Source organism: Rattus norvegicus, chromosome 6 (genome assembly GCF_036323735.1).
Source record: "Rattus norvegicus strain BN/NHsdMcwi chromosome 6, GRCr8, whole genome shotgun sequence".
NCBI lineage: Eukaryota > Metazoa > Chordata > Mammalia > Rodentia > Muridae > Rattus > Rattus norvegicus.
The window spans coordinates 12,817,706-12,836,029 of NC_086024.1; the positions used below are offsets into that span (position 1 = coordinate 12,817,706).

The window sequence follows — 18,324 nt, forward strand, 5'->3', positions numbered from 1 at the left end:
TCCGCCTCCTCAAATCCCAGTTACTGCCGTGCGCTGTCAACGCCCTCCCTCCTCCCCACACTTCATTTCCTTCCCTGTTAGCCTGGGCTTCACCAGCCCCTCAGCCTCCCACCCCATTTCCCGAACCATCTCCCCTCACTAGTCCCTCTGCCTCAGCCCCGCCCCTATGAGGCTGGCCCCTAGCTCTCCCTCCACTCCCCAGCCCTCCACCCTGACTGACATCTGGGCTCCCAGGCTCTGGAGCTCGCTGGAGAAAATCACAGCCCACGCAGATTGGCGCTACTACAAAGTCATCCGCAGCCTCCGCGGGCTGCTCGGCAGCCTGCAAAGCCTTTTCCACTCCCATATTGGCTTTTCAGAGCATTTCTCACCCTTGAAGCTCACCGAGAAAACAGGGGGTGGGGAGGGGGGAAGCACTTGCTCCTCTGACCCAGCAGGGAAGGTATCTTCCTCGCATTTGTGAAGCCAGTGCCTCCTAGTGTGCCGGGTCACTCTGAGGAGTCTACCGGCTTGGTACCTCGTCTGTTCCCTTCTCTCCCTTTATCTCTGCTGAGCTTCTCCTGGGTACATAGTGCAGTCTGTCTTTCCAGAGCTGGGGCTCCCTTCCTAGCCAAACTTCACTCTCAAGGCCCACCATGACCATGAAATGTGCACGACCTGAGACTGGCTTTCATTGTCCAGCCGTGGCCACATCTGGCCTCTGTCTTATTTGATCTGGCTGAAGATATGACCCCAGTGACCACCTTTCTTTTGGTTCTTCTCTTGACTCAGTGGAATGCTACGATCTCTGATGAAGGTTGGCTTAGTCGCAAGATGTCTCACCTCCTCTGTGTGTGTACCTTTGAGCCTTGCTTTGTTCTGTCTGGAGGGCTCCTCTGTTCTTGCCACCTTGTGGGGAAGCTCCTACTCACCGCCTAGGAATGTGCTGGGTGTCCCTCGCCCTCCTGAAGTATTCCAGAGCAAACCAGATCAGACACCCTGAGCGTGTCTACAACTTCTCCCTTAATGCCCGGGATTAAAATCCCCTATTATTCTGGGCTTAATAGTATATGCCTGTAATCCCAGCCCTGCAGAGGCTGAGTCAGGAAGATCATGAGTTCAAAGCCAGTCTGGGATATATAGGAGAAACTTTTCCTTAAAAACAAAAACTATAGCGGTGAAAGGAGGATGGCATGGTCCTCAGTTTGCTATGTACACCAACAATATGTCGGACCCACCGAGGCCCAACAGAGTGCTGAGGTTTAAGCCTCCTCCAAGTGAGTGCAACCCGCTTTGGATGGCGCGACTCCGGACTACACAAATCTCGCCATGATTTTCAGCACGTGCGGCCTCGTGCTTGGGTTGCTGTCTGCTTCTCCTCTACCAGCTTTGCCAACTCCCGGAGCTCGCAAGATACTAAGCAGATGACGAGTAGCTTCATGCTCTCAATCTCCGCAGTGGTGATGTCCTATCTGCAGAATCCTCAGCCCATGACGCCCCCATGGTGATGCCACCGAGGAGGCTTGGTTCCCAGACTCCGGCCCACCGTCGTCTCTCTGGTCTAGCCTTTGGCTACCTCCACCCTCCCTCCGATGCTGTCCTAAACTTGCCTGAGTGTGGTCTCTGGGCTCCCAGCTGAATGGAGGGAAGTGGGCCCTTTCTTTGGGGTTCCGCTTCTGCTTTGACAAAGGGATAAACCTGCAGACTTCCCTTTTACTCCTCCCCTGGCCGCTGTTAGGAGAAACACTGCTCAAGTTTCTAGGGATTCACTTGTTTTCTTATTGAAACCAGTTGATATAAAAATTTCCACTCTGAAAAAAAAAACTATGTATTTTTGTGTCTGTTCATCTATTATCTCTTACAGACTGGGGACTGGGCATTTTACAGCGCGCTTCATGCCTGCACAGCTTGGAACACCATGGGCCCTATGTTCATGTTGACTGCATAGATGACATCATGTCACCTCAAATCCCCACCCAGGCTACTCTGGGGTAGTGATGTAGTGAGTGCAATTAGTCTCTCATAGGGTTTTTGTACGTTTGTTTGTTTGTTTGTTTGTTTGTTTATTTATTTATTTAGTGTGTGTGTGTATGAGAGAGAGAGAGAGAGGGAAGAGAGAGAGAGAGTCAGACAGACAGAGACAGACACACGTGGAGCTCAGAGGACAACTTATAGCGCCGGTTTTCTTTCCGCCCTGTGTACACCCCAGAGAAGGAACTCAAGTAGTCAGTTTTGGCAACAAATGCCTTTGCTTAAGAATTCATCTTGCCAGTCCCCCTCCCGCTTCCGTCGTGATGACGCCCACGTTTATCGTTCCGCCAGTCTGAGGCATGGAGCCTGGAGGTACCCGCTGTTTCAAGTGGCGTGTAACTACCACGGCAATCCACCTCAGACGTTGGTTGGTTGGTTGGTTGGTTGGTTGGTTGGTTGGTTGGTACTTTTGAGACAGGATCGTCAGGCTCCAAAGTGCTGAAACTGCACCACCTCATGTGAGCGCCAACTTAGGTTTTAAGATTTAGTTACTGTGCCTAAGAGATCCATAGAATAGACATACCTCTAACTGTAAGTCACCGGCCCAAAGGTAGATACTTCCTGAAATGCTGGGGGCATTTCATTGTTCAGGTTTTCATTTCCCTAAACAAGTTTGTTTGACCCAACTATACCAACCAGATGTCCTGATCACATGTAGACAGGAGCTATCTAGGCAGGAAATATGTTAAGATGCATGCTTGTCCCCGATTGGGTATAGGGGAAGAAGATGCAGGCAGGAAGCAAGAATTCATGCTTGTCCCTGATTGGATGTAGGGGAGAGGTAGGCAGGAAGCCTGGATTCATGCTCATCTCTGATTGGGTGTAGGGGAGAGGTAGGCAGGAAGCCTGGATTCATGCTCATCTCTGATTGGGTGTAGGGGAGAGGTAGGCAGGAAACACGGATTCATTCTCGTCCCTGATTGAACCTGACCAGAAGTATGGCAACCTCATTGCTTTGCCTTTTTAAAGCTTCTGCAAAATGTGACGGACAGCCATTTTCTGGGAACCCAGAAATGGATCTGGTCAGAGTCCATCATCCTGACCACTATTTAATTAAAGCTTGCTTCAAATTTGGCTCATAGACTGTGGAACTGGTCTTTCTCTTGTGATTCTTGGGTTTAACATACACTCAAGTTCAACATTTTTAATTGTCCCATGTGGAGATATTCTACCCACTAAGGCTTGTTTTATTTGGTGTGTATGTGTGAATGTCTGTCTGTCTGTATGGGCATCGTCTGGATACCGGTCCCTACAGAAGCCCGAAGAGGGCACTGGATCCCTGGGTGCTAGAGTTGCCCTGGCTGTGAGCCACCTGATAAGGACTGAGCCCAGGTCCTCTGGGAGACCCACATGTGCTCTGAACTGCTGCATCACCCACCTCCCCCAGTAGCCTCCCTAAGGGCATATTGTCATTCTGAACCCACTTGTTCCTCATCCTCTGCCTTTCTGTTTCTGAAGTGTCTGGGGGTGGGGGTGGGGATGGGGGGTGGACTAGGGTGGGGGTGGGGTGGGGTGGAGGCAGGGTGTCTAAGCCCTTTGACTTGACTTAGTGTCTTCATGGTCTTAGCATCTACCAATATTTGCTTCGTTCTACGGTCAGTATTCCACTGAATGGCTATTGTCACTCTGTCCATTGTTTCAATGATGGACATTTAGGTCGTTCGTTCTTTTTGGCTATTGTGAATGATATAGCCATCAACATTTGAAAATAAGTATTGTTTAAATAACTATTTTCAATCCTTTTAGCTTTGTACCCTGCAATGGAGTTGTGAGAACATGTGGAGACTCCATGTTTTATTTATTGATTGAACACAAAACCGGCTTGCATAGTAACTGTGCTATGTTTATTCTGTTCTACGATTTCTATTACGCGAGGGTTTCCCCTTCTCCACTGCATTGAGAACATTTCTTATTTTCCATTTTCTTCTGAATGTAGCCTGCCTGGCAGGTATGAGCAGTAGATATGATTTGAGGTACACACTTAGCTTAAAGCAGTCTTGTCAGCGAGTGTCTCACTGTACCTCAGAAAGTGGTTCCCCGTAGCTGTTCATAGCAGTTTGCTCTGACCAGATCATAGCTGACTGGTCCAAGGTTGCCTTTGGAGTATATTTGACAAGGATGAAAGGTAGACCCAGTTGATGTGGCTGAGGGGTGGGGATGTGGGTGTAGTTCCCATAGCTGAAACATGAATTTTATAGTTTCAAATGTCTGGTTTGGGTCTCACTATACAGCCCTGGAACTCAGTGTGTTGACCCGGCTGGCCTTGAACTCACAGAACTCTGCCTGCCTCTGCAGCCTGAGAGCTGGGATTGAAGGCATCTGTCACCACCGCCTGGCTTCTTTTTCTTTTTTAAGATTAACTTTAGTTAGCATGCAGAGAAATAAGTTTTGCTCTGACATTTCATACACATATATGGTTATCCTGTGCTGAGATCCTTCTAAGTCCCTCACAGTGGCTAAGTTTCTGGCTTCTGTCTTTGCTTGGGCTGGGCTGCACTCCTCTATCAGACCTATATCTTGTCCTTTTAGCCTACTGTGGTTATGCCTTTTCATGGAATTTTTCTTGCAAGTATGTAGAACCCAGGACAGCAGTCTGCTGCTCTCACAACTCAAGGAGAGCTTCAGGCTGTAAACCAGAGCACAAAACCTTCAAGTGACTCCCAGTGCTTTTCCCCTAGAAATCCTTTTGTGTGACTTTAGTGACCTTGTCTCTATCACCCCAGTGGAATTTGGATGCAGATTTTGTGTCAAGGTCAGCCAGTATGCATGCTGAATCCTCAAGGACGAGCAGCCAGCTCTTGCTCCTACCTTGATGTAACTCTTGACATTCATTCTGGACTTTTCCTCCCTAATAACTGAATTTCTTGGTTGCAGGTGTCATCTTTTATTGTTTCGGCCGTCACTGGCTATCTTCCCTTCTCTCTCTCTCTCTCTCTCTCTCTCTCTCTCTCTCTCTCTCTCTCTCCCCTCCCTCTCTTTCACACACATACACACACACCACACACACACACACACTCTCTCACACACACGCACACACTCACTCTCTCTCTCACATGCACAATACTCTCTCTCTCTCACACACACACACACACACACACACACACACACACACACACACCCCACACACACGCACACTGCTTCTGCCTCCATTCCTGCTGCTGGCTTCACTCTGCATTGCTCAGCGAGTCATGAGACTGTTTTCCCATCTGTGGAAGTAGAAGAGAAAAATAATACTTTCTCTGTCTGCACAGAGATGCAAGTTAAAATTATGTCATGGATGTGAGCATTCTATGAAGCAAAAAATTATAAATTACTGTATCCATAAAAACAAAGCAGTGAGCTCCCACATCCCGACACCAAGCTCAAAGTACTCACCCAGTAATTACTGGAATTTGCCTCTTATTGCTTTAAAGGATGGGTCTGTCTCTTCATCCACTTTTCTTGAACAATGATAAACACTTTTAAAATTACAAATAAATAAAACAAGAAACAGGAGTGGCAGGGGAGATGGCTCAGCAATTAAGAGCACTGGCTGCTTTCCCAGAGGACCCAGGTTCAGTTCCCAGCACCCACATGACTGATCACACGTGTCTGTAACCCCGGTTCCAGAGCTTCTGACACCGTCAACCAGATATACAGGAAGTCAGAACACCAGTGCACTTAAGATAGAAATAAATTCATTAAAAAGAAAGGACAAACAACATGCAGCCTGTCCTGTTTGGGCTGGGTTTTTGTTTCTGCTGTTGTTTGATGGGTTTCTCTTTGTACCCTCAATTGCAACTTGCTATGTAGATGAGACTGGCCTCGAACGAACTCACTATGAAGTCAAGGATCGGCTTGGACTTCCGATCCACCTGCCTTGTGTTCTCTGGTGCTATAATGTGGAACTGGAAACATGTGCTGCTGTTTCCAAACTTGTAACGCTCTGCAGCGAACGGAAGGCTTTGAGGATTTCTCAGGTCTGTGAACCACTTCTGGAGAGTGTGACATACTTGGTTGGATCGGTAGCCTCAACTTTGAATGTTTTAAAAGTGCCCCCTAAATGATTCAAATATACAAGTCTGGGAGCCATTACCTTTAAGGCTCATTTTTAAACAAAATTTGGCTCTCTGTATTTTTAGGTTAATTCTCACCTAGGCTGCCCTTGTGCCATTTCCCTTAGATGCTGTGAAATCAACAACAGGAGGTTAACCTGGTATCCTTTCTTCCTACAGCGACGACGGCCTTGATCCCCATTAGTGGAATTGAAATCTCTGCTCTAAGTGCAGGGAAGCCATTAATGGAAGCTTCCTAGATTTACATTCACATTTCCTGTTCTGCTGGGTGTTCCCTCCTGCCAGCTAGATTAGGGACTCCTTCCCTCCCTCCTCCTCCTCCTCCCTCCCTCCCTCCCTCCCTCCCTCATTCCCTCCCTCCTTCCCCACCCCTATTCAAATGACCTCTGGACGTGCCTGAAATGACCTCACTTCTTCACATGTAAATTCTCTATGTCACATCTTTTGTCTGGATCCAGGCAGCCAGGCTGGAGTTTCTCCAGCTGCAACCCAGTCTGAGACATCTCATCATTCGGACCCTGGCCAGCCTGATAAAGCCATTTCGCACTTCTGTGCTTAGCAAGTCCTGCCTGAGTTGGGGCCAGATTGGATCTGCTGTACATTGAGTAATATAAGCGAACCCTACCAGGAGCCCTCCACTGGCTGTGGCTCACAGCACATTGGCCATCATCCCGAGCCTGGGTGATCTGAATGGGAGAGTTCATTCCCTTGGGTCTCTAAGGCTGCCCACTGTCCTAAGAGAATATACAGCTTCAAATCCACAAGCAGTGTGAATGCCTAAAGTAAAAACAAGGGCTGCTGTTCCCCTAGGACGCTGTCCCCGGATCAGTGGCTACCTGCCCTCTGCCCTGGCCCTCTCTAGAACACAGGCTAATTTCAAGGAATGGGAGCGGGAGCGGGAGCGGGAGCGGAGGCAACAGAAGAAGAAATACTTTCAGTCCAACGAGCATTGCAGAGGTCTGAGCATCTTCAGGCCATAGGTGCCTCTGACAGTCCTCATGGCCTCCCTTCTGCTTGTCAATCACTCCCTTTCCATTGACTAGAGCCACAGCATCAGTCTTAGCTGAGAGTAGGAGTCCAGGCTAGCCCAGAACATCAATAATGGACCCAGATAACTCTCAGTCTTTAAAACAACTTACTTCTTCAAGTTGCTTGGGTTCTTTTCTTTCTGTGTCTCCGAAGAACTCAACTTTTCAAAAACGTAAGTTGAGATGTTTCAGAGAAATGTGTCACCCTACACAGTACCAGCCATAGTGCTCTTTCCGTTCTGCTCCAGCCTGGGGCAGCGGTTGCTCTGCTAGGGTCTAAGGGTCACTTTTCTCATGAATTGTTAATGCCACGTCACTATTAATAATGACTGAATCAACTGAGCATTTACTATGTGGCAGGCGCTGTGCCAAACACTTTTCATAATTCATTTCGGTTCCCCTGCTCGTGGGGGTGGGTCTTATTTCTTCATTTCACTTTTGAGACACTGAAGCCAGAGGCATTGAAAGCTTGCATGGCCGGTGAATGGAGGGCCATGGGCAGAGCTGATGTGATGAGTGTGAAGTTTGTGATCTTGATTTTTACCGTTTTCTGAGATCACCTTTTCCTATGAAACCATTGTTTTTAAATCCTGGTTACCAGCTAGGTGTTCTGATACACACCTATAATCTTAGCACTTGGCAAACGCAAGAGCGTTTACTTACAAGTTAGAGACCAGCCTGGTCTGAATAAAGAGTTCTAGGCCACCTAGGGATACATAGACCCTGTCTCAAAATGTAATAATAATAAGAATGATTATTATGATGATGGTGATGATGATGGTGGTGGTGGTGATGATGGTGGTGATGGTGGTGGTGGTGGTGATGATGGTGGTGATGATGATGGTGGTGATGGTGGTGGTGGTGGTGATGATGGTGGTGATGGTGGTGATGGTGGTGATGGTGGTAGTGGTGATGATGATGGTGATGGTGGTGATGGTGGTGGTGGTGATGATGATGGTGATGGTGGTGATGGTGGTGGTGGTGGTGATGATGATGGTGATGGTGATGATGATGATGATGAGACTACTTAGGTTGTATGACCTGAGCTTTATCTCCAAATCTACAGTGAAAGGAAATGACTCTTGAAAGTTATCCTCTGACCCCCACACACATGCCTCACACTCATGTTCCCCCAAAACACATAAACAGATAAATCCAGGTAATATGGTTTTCTCATTCTGATTTCGAAAACTAAGATTTGTGACATTAGAATTATAAGGTGGCGGGAGGGCATTTCTTTACTCTTAATTCTTACTTGAAAAATGTTGATTGACGGGTTGATTGGCCAATAGCATTTTGTTTTCTTAGTTCCTGGGAAGGGTTCTGCACATGAGGATATAGTAGGGAGGGAGCGATTGTGACATCCTGAGAAGCATGCACAGGTGCCTGTCAGCCACCATTGTTGCCCTGGTCTGGCTCAGTCACTGCCTCCTCTAAAGTTGTCTCTTTTCCTTATTTCACAGAGACCTGACATAATTGCTGGGGTTTTTCAAAGAAAAGACAGCAACTTCCAGAAATGAGTCCTGTGGTTTAGAAAGCACCTGACTTTATAGTGTGAGCTCATCTTGTTCTATTCTACTTAAAAAAGAAATATAGAGGATGAAGAAAGAAGAAAAAAAAATCCGCTGGGTGGTGGTGGCCCATGTCTTTAATCCTAGCACTCGGGAGGCAAAGGCAGGTGGATTCCTGAGTTTGAGGCCAGCCTGGTCTCCAGAGCAAGTTCTAGGATAGCCAGAGCTAGCTACACAGAGAAACCCTATCTTGAAAAAACAAACAAAAACAAGAACAAAAGAAAACAAAAATACAAACCAGTTTCCTTAGACAGAACTCTGGTCTCTCTGCGGATCCCGAGCTCTTTACAGATAGTCTTCATGACAAAGGAGCTGAGGCTCCGAGAGACCTGGGGCTACACAGCTAGTCCATTCACCAGGACTCCGAGGTTTTCTACCATTTCCTGTCCACTCCTCCTTTGTGACTTTGCTTCATGTCCATTAGAAGGGAAAAGAGAAATAATTTCTGCTTCTTCAAGAAAGGCAAAGCCAAACTTCTGAAACGATGGGGACTCAAATGATTTAATATAATTTCAGGAATGGCCGTGGGTTTATTAACAGAGGGACTAAAGGGAAGACTGTCTAAAATGAGATTCATTTCTGCCTTCCACCAAAGGAGAAGGGAAGCAAATATTGGCTCAATGGGAGTTCAGTTTGCAACTTAATTCTTCATCCGCTTAGAGAAACAACCCACAGAGAAAAAAAGGAATCGAACTCTGCATCAGGCCTGTTGGCAAACCTTCTACCTCTGAGCCATCTTGGTGCCCAAAATGGTTAAAAGAGAAATTCAGAATCAAAGTATCCAGTTCTCTTCGTCGGGTATTACTGGTACAAACAGGCTGCAGCCTCTGCTCAGGCAAGCTCCAAAACCTAAGAAGTGGCTTCATTCAAAAGCCTTCGAATTGAGGACCAGGACTATTCACCTGTGTTAAAACAAAAACAAACAGCATTATCCGTTATGGGATCTGCTCCAGGCCAGGGCCCAAGGATCAAGCAACCTCTCAGAATCTTTTTAGGATGGCTGTTCAGCTACAGTTATTAATTAAAGCTGTGAGGGAGAGAAGCCCACAGCTTCTGGTGGTTAGCACTATGTGTGCATCGGAAGAAGTATGAGGTCCCAGTCTCTCCTCTATGGGGGGTGGGCTGCGGGGAGGGTGGGCTGACAGGATGCACTACGATTGGTTTTAGCCATTGCTGTTCTCACAAAAGTTTTTTTAAATTAGATCTTTTTTTAAAATGGCAAATAAAAAGGAAAATGGCTCCAGTGGGAGTGGGGAGGCAAATTACAGCTAAATCATACTTTCAACAGCCCAGAACTTTCTATTTCCTGGTGCTATGTCTGATTACGTCCAATCGGTGCCTTCCTGGCTTGTTTTACTACTCTGCCTACAGATTTGTCTCTGATGACCCAGTCTGCCCCCACTTTAGGCTTGGAAGCCATCTCATAGTAAAGACCAACTCGATTCATCCCTGTTTATGATTAAACCACCATTTCTCATGGACTGGGCTATGACCCACCTGTCACCTTAACTACAAATGGTTCTGAGTGCCTGTTCTGGGAAATGCCCACCGTGCCTTTGTTTCAAAAGTTGTTATGAACAACTTGTTATGACCGCCTTGCAACCATGTGTTTGCAAGGCGGTTGTCACAACCAACTTCTTATGCTCCTTCTGCTTCTGTAACCCTCCGCTATGCGCCTACCAAATTCGGAAACCCCCTGCTCCTCAACTATAAAAGCCCTTATTTTATCCATATCTAATTCTGATCTCTTGAACCCTGCCTTTAGGGAGAGACGGCCCGTGAACAGGAATAAACAAAATCTTGCTTTAATTAATTTGGCCATGATGATTCAGGTCAGAGGTCTTTCTCCTCACATCTGTGGGGTTATATCTCTAAGGCACCAACCCTGTGTTTGTGCAAGAATGTGGGTACCGTAGGGGGTGGCAGCCATCACCACTAAGTTACTGAGTCCTCAGATTCTTCAGAATTTTTACAGGGTGAAGTTGTGCCACGGTTCTCTGGGAATGGATTGGCAAGCAGGTTGTCTTCAGGGGCAACGGTGGGCATGCAGGTTTCCCCCCATCAGTGCAACACATGAGGTTTAGAATTCTGCCGTTGACATCTTGAATTCTTTGTTGTTATTTTTGCTTTGTGATGGAGTCTCGTGGTAGCCCAGGTTGGCCACAAAGTCACTCTGCAGCACGAGCATGGCGTTGAATTTCTGGTATTCCTGCCTCCGCCCGCTAAGCCTGTGATCATGAACTGTGTACCACCACCGTGCCTGGTTGCCACTGGGGAACTCTTATTATTGCCTTTGTATTTGTGTTCTGCAAATGAAGTCTAAGGGGACAGTGGAATCTTGACTTTCTTGTGGTCCTGAGTCAGGATCTCCTTCTCCCTATTCCCCGACATCCTGTCCCCTGCCAGGCCTCTTCCCCTCTTCCTATGCTGTGGTTTCTGCCACCCTCCACTTGGGGAGGTGACTAGGGGGTGACAGTGGAGGAGGTCTGTGTTCCTCTGTCCTGGGATGGAGATGCCTCCGCACATGTGGCTGGTGATGTGTGTGTCCTGCCTAAGCTCAGAGATGGCCGTGTGGTTTCTCATTCTCCGTGGGTTCTACTTCACCATTTTACAACAGAACTTCTTGAACAGTAATCATCTTCGAAGACTGGGGATGGGGAGTGGTAGAATAAAAGATTCTTGTTTAATCTAGCTTTTAAGTATAGCTGGCTAGGCGCAAACAATGCTGTTTCCCTAGTGAAGGGGAACCAGAAAGCGGTAAGAACACAGAATGAGAGAGAGTGAGCAAAGTCCTGAGAAACGTGCTCCCAATGCAGTGTTGGCACGATCCTCGTCACCCAGCGAAGGAAAGGCAGCGTGGCCTTCCAGCACAGCCTTACCTGAGGACCACAGAATAGTTTTGGCTCCAGGCTGCTCATTTATGGTGTTCTGTCAGGAGAGTGATTTTGGCAAGAGAGGAAGATACAGGAACGCTCATGACTGACATGGGCCGGTGTGCCCAACAGAAGAGACGGTGTGGGTTTAGAGTAGCAGTGAGCTCCCTGGAGAATTGCCTGAATCATAGTGGGCAGGGGAGAGAAAATGGGCCTGAGCCTCCACTGAGGCTCAGCAGGCAGGTACAAGCACAGCGGTCTGGTCCCAGTTCTCCTTAGACTAGCAAGGAAGGAGCCAAGTGACCTTGCCCTGCAGCACAGGATGGATTGAAGTCGAGTTTCAGCTGTGAGCTCAGTGATGAAGGGAAAAGCAGATACTCTCTGGTGAGGGCTGACTTAATTAGCCATTTTAATAATTCATGAGTCTTTCAAACATTTGCCAGATCCAGAGATCAGATTCTGCTTCTGGTATTTACGCTGGGATGTCTCTGCCACAAATTGTGCTGCTTCATAGGACAGCCGGGAGCAAACCTGGCAGTGTGAGCTCTGGGTTTAACTAGACCATGGCCAGTTCTTAACCCTTTGGGGTTCAAAACCTCTTATGATCTGGTGGAAGTTCTGGACCGTGTCTTAGGAGCAGACCTGGCAGTGTGAGCTCTGGGTTTAACTAGACCACGGGCAGTTCTTAACCTTTGGGGTTCAAAACCTCTTATGATCTGGTGGAAGTTCTGGACCGTGTCTTAGGAAGATCATATACAGATGTATGCATACCTACAATTCAGGGCTCCACAGTCTCCCCAGAAGCCTCCTGTCTTGAACTTTTGCTTAAGGATCCTTGATTTAGATCATCGAGGATTCTATTTTAAGCTCACCCCCAAGCCAGGCTGTTAATCTGTCAGTGCAGTGCTGCGACTCTGGATTTGCAGGCAACCAGTCTCAAGTAGATGTCTGCAGAGTGAGAAACGCATCGTGTGATTGGTTCATTAGGCTGAGGCAATGTGAAGGCAGAAAACAGAATGGAAGGAAGGAACGGAAGAGGGAACGCAAAGCCACGAGCTCCCTCCCTCCCTGCCACCTGCTAGAAAGCCTGCTGAAGCCTAGGGGGTGGGCCCTGTGCTCAGGACAGCCAGGGCTCCTTGAGTACCAGCCTAAGTGCCTTCTGGATGTGACCTGGAGGAGCCCCTTAACCTCCTGAACCCCAGTTTCTACATTCGTAAGCCGGAGCTAATAGGATGTAGCCTGTGTCTGGGTTCGAGGGACCAGGCTAGCTCAGTTCTGTAAATGCCTGCATGGTACTTGTGAAATGCCACCAATTTCAGAACACTGCATTGGTTTAATGCCGGGGGAGGGGACATACTGCAGAGTAACTGGAAACTCCAGCGGATGGCCTGTCCCCTTCCTCATAAGAGACTGTGGATGGCGGCTGGGGCTACTGAAGCATGATGTTATCATAGCCATGATTTCTTCCCTCCATATGGTTCAGGAGTGTGGAGGCATAAGAAACACCAAGGAGAGAACTGTGGGCTTTTCCTGGCTGCAAGCCGGAATGCAGCAGAGAACACAACGGAGAGGAGCTCCGGAAAGAGTGAAGGAGCCACGTATCTCTTCCATTTCAGAATGGTGGAGGAGTCCGAGGGAGATGCCACTGGTCCCCGCAGGGAAATACGGAGCTGTCAAGTTGGCAGGCTATAGCCCCTGCTCTCTTAGGCCTCACAACAATGATGTGGAAATAGGACTACCTGGAGAAAGGAGAGTCCTGGACGGATGACAAATGTCCTATCCGTATAAGGTCTGGGACCGTGAGGTCAGGATGGTGGAGAGAGGGCGACTTGGTATCAAGCCACGTGCACTAACTCTCTCATTCTCCTAGTAACACTCCAAGATAAACATTATTATCCTTCACTGTAGATGAGGAAATCGAATCTCAGAGAAGCTACACAAAGGCCACAGCTATTTATGTGTTGCCGAGGGAGTTGCACCAACTCGGGCCGCCTGCCTCTGAGATCTGTTTCTCATCCATGCCCGCTCAACCAGACGAAAAGCCGAAAGCCTCGGGAGTCCTAACTCTAGGTCCTTGAAAGTCATTCCCAGCTGCGTACTGGGCTGTGCAGAGTCCCAGCTCGGTAAATATTTGCCCCGTGACTGAGCTGGAGAGAATGCTCCTTTCTTGGTCCTGGGCAGCTCTTGGCAGCTCACATGCACTGTTTACCTATCCTCCCACATTCCCCCCTGAGGAATCATTGTGCCTCGGTTCCCTTAAGTCCTCTCAACAGAAAACAAGGCAGAGTGGAACGAAGGAAAGTGCGTGGCCGTTAGAAAGCCTGTCTCGAATCTGTCCCACGTGGCCTCAGGTAGCGTTCCAAACAGCAAAGATTCTAGTGAAGAAAAATACCGTCCGGTCAATTAGTCAGGTGGACAGAGCAGGACCCGGTGTCTTGGAAGCCTCGTCCATTCCTCTGGGGAAGGTGGGGGGGGGCGTGTAATGCAGCTCTCAAGAAGAAGGTATTTTTGTGTTTCCTGGAGAAACTGCCATCCCAGGAGCTGAGAGTGGATCAGTAGGAAGGCCTGTGACAGGAAGCAGGGAGGTTCAGCCCAAATGGGGCCTCTGCCAAGGCAGAATCCTGTCATTCCAGGGACTTGGTTAAACAGCCTCCTCCCTGGTTTGCAGCTGATAGTGCCAAGTAGGGACAGCAAGACCTCCACCCGCTCCCAGCGACTGATTCCATGATGTTGATGAGCTGTGATTGCTAACTGGAAAGGGCTTTGTCATCCGGACTTTTCCATAAAATTCTAGCCTGGCTCTTTATGTTCTAAGCAAGGCCCCAGGCTTCCTTTTTAGCGTCTCATTGGGTATGACATGTTCCCCAGGGTCAGCTTGTTTCATTGCCGTTTTAAGAGGATCGGAGCATGTGTTTAGAATCTACATCTAAGCAATCGACTTCAGGATGGCTGTGGAGTGCACTATTTCTTACACTTGGTAAAGTCCCCTTGGAGAAGGAGAGGCAGTATAATATTAATTTTTCTTGTTGTCACTTGACAATATGAATTGGTTTTGTGTAAGAACCATGAGCTCATTTGGGTTGAATTTAGGAAACTGGCAAAACAAATTTGACTTCCATGGGTCTGAGTGATTACAGTGTAATAAACACACAAAGGCCGAGGGGCTAATTTATCATTGCTTTCAGTTTGATTTATTCAAAACTCCTTCATCATGGGTATAAACAGCCTTTATTAAAGATTATGACTCCAATTTCCAATGAGCTGTAAATGGCTTTCTAGAGAGAGATTGCTTGATCTGTTGTTTTCTTGAATAAAACATGGGTTTGCCCTGTGGGTTATGGAGCCTGTATATTAATATTGGACGTTTATTCTGTTGTGCTTGGCCTCTCTGATGTGCAATGTTGGATTTGTTTTCTGATCTGTCGTCACTCTCTTTAATAAACACAGAGACTGAATGCATAACCTCTGAAGGCCTGCACTCACTGAATCGTAAGAGAATGTCTGTCTGCCTGCATGGCAGCTTATCACTGCAGTGGTAATTCTGCTTCCCCTTGGAATTGTTAAAGTGTCTGCTTTCCACAACAGATTGCTGCAAAAGGCCAGAGAGCTGCTGTGGGTCACGGCAGGGACTGGTCCCTGACCTTTGCTTTTGTGGCATAGTGACAGACTGACAGACTTAGCTTATTGCCTACTGCTGAACTACCAATGTACTGTCCTCAGAGATGGGGGGCAGGGGTGAGAGAAAAAGACTGCATTTTTAATTTAGAAAATTACACAGAGCAGACCCGGGCAGGGAGAGGCAGCCTGCAGGAGAGCAGCGCCCTGCACTTCCCCAAGGGCTGCAGTGCACAAAAGTAGATGCTACAAGGGTGGGGGCAGGGGACATGGTGGTGTCTAGGTTGGGTATTTCAGAGCGCTGGGGCTGGGAAGGTCCTTGGAAGGCCATTTCATTCAATTCCCTCAAGGCAGGTTGGTGTTCTTTAATACATTAAAGCTGTTATGTGAAGGGCTAGAAATGTTAATGTCTGAAGAGAGCTTCCTACCACTCTAGGAAAGTCCCTTGAGTGGTTATTTTATTGCAGTATGGACTCCAGAATGAAAGATGTAAAATTCCAGTAACTGAGGCTCATCACCAAATTTCAGTCTCAGAAGAAATGAGTCCTGGCTGCTAATCGCAACATCGTGTCCAGTCTACAATGTAACAACCTTCGGTTTTTAAATTCACTTTTATTTTTCAAATTAGTTTCTATCTTCTTCAAATGATCTCTTTACACAGCCCCGGCTAACCTAGAACTGGCTATGTAGATCAGGTTGGCCTCAAACTTGGGGCTATCACCCTCTCTCAGCCTTCTGGGAACTGGGATTGCCAGCTTGTGCCACCGTCTCCAGCTAGTTCAGAGAACGATAAAGCAATCGCTAACAAAAGGCCTGGGTGTCCAAATTAAACTGGGCCACTGTCCAAACTCCTTTGACATTTATTGTCACCAGGGTTTTAAGCTGCTTCGATAATTCCGTAGTAAAAGACACATAGTTCAAATATGTACTCTTGAATGTGTTATGCCTCAGGAATGAGTCAGCCTAGACTAGCACAAGAAATCAAGGCAAGCTAAGGTCTTAAGGGCCCTTGAGGCAGAAGGCAAAAGAGGCCTGGAGACGGCCTGGCATGCATTCGAGTCTTCCCTTCAGACCCCACATTCCTCCTTCCCTCTTCAACCCCCAAGGAATTCAAATTGATCATTTCTCTCTTCGGTGAAAAGTAATTCTCCTTCTTCCATGTTCCAGCTAACCTTACTCCTGATCCCGTTTGCAGCCAGGTACTCCACCGGATTCATTCCATGCCTGCCAGGAGAACAGGGCAAGCTTCAGTACCTATACGCCGGCTACTAACCCTCCAGGGCAAGTCCTGCGTTATTCAAGAAAGCCTCAGCTCCAGGAGGCTCTCTGGTGAAGACCACTTGTAGCTCATTTGGGAATTGTGCTCTTAGCTTGTCATCCTTTTCCTTCTGAGACACGCTCCTTGGCTGGACTCAAACTCACTATGTAGACCAGGCTAGCCTTGAAGTCGTGATCTCCTGCCTCTGCCCCACAAGTGCCAGGATTTTAGGATCAATACTTTCTCAGGCTTCCATTCATGATCTTTAACAAAGTCTGGCATTACCTCTCCCTGGGTGGAAGTCTCTGGTTATCTTCTTTGTCTTAATATCTTGTAGGTGTCCATTCCTACACGTAGCATAGAGCATACATAAAATCACTGTTTTTTTCTGATCACTGACAGCTTATTAGTCCATATATAAATATAACATAATACCTAATACCTTGTTTTAGTGGGATCTGCAAACAATGCATAAACTTAGGATTTCAGTTTGACTCTCAGCAAACTCTCTCAGAACTAATTTCTACTTTCTATGTGACAAGAGATTATTTCTCTTCATTAGCTGTGTCTGTATTCTAAAAACAATGAATTTTCTATTTGATTTAACGTCTGCGAGTGTCTTACCTACATGTAACTACACGCAGTGCCCGCAGAGGCCAGAAGAGCTTGACTCTCCGGGGACTGGAGTTCAAGACAGTGGTGAGCTGCTATGTGAACATTAGGAACTGAACCTGGGTCCTTTGCAGGAGTAGCAAGTGCTCTTAGCTGCTGGGACATCTTTCCCACCCCCAAACCCACACCAAAACAAAACAACCCCAGACAAAGAACAAACAACAAAACCGCCCTTGAATTTAATTCTTGACCTTCAAAGTTTTTAGATTACCATCACACACACACACACACACACACACACGTTTTTACAGTCTGGATTCCTAAGTCATACATGTTACCTTGGATTATAGTCTAGTCTAGTTTCGTATTTACATTTATTTTTACATTTACATTTAGAATAGAAACTTCCACTTCTATTCTATTCTTTTCTTCTATTAAAAAAAAATGGCTTCTTGACCTCCAAAGTAAAACCCAGCCCTCTGCAGTGCCCATGTGATGAGGACTGAGTGATGAGGAGATGAGGTATCTGCAGAGGAAGTTCTGATGTGCCCGCTCATGAGGTCATGCCGCTTCCTCCTCCAAGTCCTGCCCCTCTAAGGTTTCGCTCACCGGCTTCCCATGGGCTTTGTGAGACTGTTTTCCAGTTGGGCTTAGGGGTCCCTCAAATGAGACGGCATGGGGAAAGACTGAAAGAACTCCTCAGGGCCACACAGAACTCCAAGAGATCAAGGCACCAGGATAAAGGCTGTGTTAAGGAAAGTTTGTGAGGAGCAGCAGACGCCGGCCCAGCACTGATGAGCAGGACGAGAACCTGTAGGTAGTCGAACGTAATGACTAGATGCGTTTAAAGTGAGGAAAAGAAGATGCATGTGAAGTCTCCGAGGACCCTTGAAAAAGATGGCTGCTCCAGGAGTGATCAGAGAGAACGCAAGAATGCACTTGGAACATTTGTACCAGAAAGCAAAGGAGAACCCTAAAATTGATAGAGCCGCGGCAAAAAGACACACATAGGAGCTCATTCAAACTGCTCGCACCAGCCAGATCTGGTGACCTGAGCATCAAAAAACGATGACACTGACAGGGGAGTGGGAGAGAGAGGGAGCTGCATCAGTCAATGTTTATAAAAGAAGAGAGGGCTGAGGAAAGTGCTTCTTTACACGAATTCTAGGTAATACACAGAGTGGTTCCATATTAGAGCGACTTCATTTTCTCTCTCTTTTTTCTTTTATTATGATGTGGACCTCAGACTCGCAATGTTGTAGTCATCATGCATGTCTCAGAGAGACATCATTTTCTAACCCA

The 18,324-nt window shown here is 47.3% G+C and overlaps 1 long non-coding RNA gene and 2 pseudogenes across 2 annotated transcripts; 1 reads left to right on the top strand and 2 right to left on the bottom strand.

Annotated features, from left to right (window-relative positions):
- The first annotated feature begins 1,189 nt into the window (after window positions 1-1,189).
- LOC134479272 (PAT complex subunit Asterix-like) lies at window positions 1,190-1,806 on the top strand (annotated as a pseudogene).
- Window positions 1,807-9,141: 7,335 nt separating this feature from the next.
- On the bottom strand, window positions 9,142-14,240 carry LOC108351172 (uncharacterized). Of its 2 annotated transcripts, XR_001838272.3 has the most exons (3): window positions 12,895-14,240; window positions 12,309-12,485; window positions 9,142-9,566 (listed from the first exon to the last, which is right to left on the bottom strand). It is a non-coding gene; the product is annotated as an uncharacterized LOC108351172 (long non-coding RNA). The 2 variants fall into 2 exon arrangements; XR_010052448.1 differs by having other exon boundaries at window positions 12,309-14,240.
- Window positions 14,241-18,257: 4,017 nt separating this feature from the next.
- LOC120093413 (small nucleolar RNA SNORD113/SNORD114 family) lies at window positions 18,258-18,324 on the bottom strand (annotated as a pseudogene).